Genomic DNA, 1626 nt, shown 5'->3' on the forward strand with positions numbered 1-1626 from the left:
CCGTTTGGGGGGTGTGACAAAGGTGGTATCAGAGCCCTAGGTTAAGAAACCCCAGGATTGTACATACATGTGTGACATCTGTCATCCACTGAATAGTCTAGTTTTATTCCAGTTAAAGGAAATGGCACCTCGCCGTAGTCCTGCTAATCAACCGGCACAACAGAATCAAGGATTTTTAGATGCCATGTATGCTGCCTTTCAAGGCATGGCCACAAGAGCTCGAAACGAGCGGCCGGTTGAGGATAGGAAGCAAGGGTACTTCCGGGAATTTAGGCGTGCGCCTATCCCCTCGTTTAATAGTGAGGGAGGAGAGGCAGAGTTCTGGTTAGACTCCATAGTCAAGCATTTGAGTACTATGGGAGTTCCAGATGAATACTGGGTGGAGTTTATGGTGTACAAAATGGAAGGCTTAGCGAACACTTGGTGGAAACAGGTTAAGAGGAGAATGGATGTCGTAGGGTTGACCTGGGAACAGTTTGAGACGTTGTTCAATGAACAATACTTCCCTCAGAGTTACAGGGAAGAAAAAGTGCTGGAATTTATGTCTCTACTGCAAGGAGACATGACTATAAGGGAATATGAAGCCAAGTTTTATGACCTATCTCGGTTTGCGCAATCACTAGTGGAGTCTGAACACATGAGATGCCTTAAGTTTGAGAAGGGCCTCAAGAACTCTGTGAGAAGATCCTTGGTGGCTCTGAGACTCCGAAACTTCTGGGATTTGGTAGCTGCTGCTACACGGGTGGAACAGGATAACTTGGCCTATCACCAAAGCAAAGAAGTAACGGGACAAGTCTCTGTCTCTGGTAGACCTTCCGTTTCGGGTGGACCACAATGGAGTGGTAGGAGAAACCGCAACCAGGGACAAACGGCTGGGAAAATGACAAGCGGTGGCAGTGGTTCGTCCGGAAGTGATAGAAATGCTCCATACGGGCCCAGGTGTCACCATTGTGGGCAGGTGGGTCATATTAGGAGGAATTGTCCTAATCGACCGCCGGCTCAACAAGCCCAAAGTGATGCTTTTTACAGTCAAGAAGGGCCACCACCGTACATGCCACCATATCAGCCACAACAGATGCCATACCCTCCTATGCCGACCTATTAACCACCTCTGCTTACACAATTCCGGCCTCAAGCGCCGAGACCGGTGCAACCACCTCTGCCACAACAGTATAGGCCTCCGACTCAACAGCTTAATGTTGGTGACAGAGGGAAAGGGAAGTATAGGGACAAGCTTATGCCCTGGCAGGAGGCAGCTCTGGAGGTCAGACCAGCAACGCAGTGGTTGAGGGTATGATTCTAATCTCTCATTCTTTTGCTCACGTGTTGTTTGACACAGGTGCCACACACTCATTTATATCAAGTTCTTTTGTTCGGACCTTGAAACTAAAACCTGAGAATTTAGAAGTCCCAATGACTTTGAACTCTCCACTGGGATGTGTGGAGGTAATGAGTGTGTGTAAATCATGTGAGATCGCGATTGGCGGTGAGCGAATGAGAGCAGACTTGATTATCCTTCCGATGAGCCTGTTTGATGTGGTCCTCGAAATGGATTGGTTGTCAGAATACGGAGCAATTGTTGATTGTTACCGTAGGAGAGTGACTCTGACGACTAAGTCTGGAACA

Source organism: Morus notabilis, unplaced genomic scaffold (assembly GCF_000414095.1).
Source record: "Morus notabilis unplaced genomic scaffold, ASM41409v2 Scaffold192, whole genome shotgun sequence".
In the NCBI taxonomy this organism is placed as follows: Eukaryota; Viridiplantae; Streptophyta; class Magnoliopsida; order Rosales; family Moraceae; genus Morus; species Morus notabilis.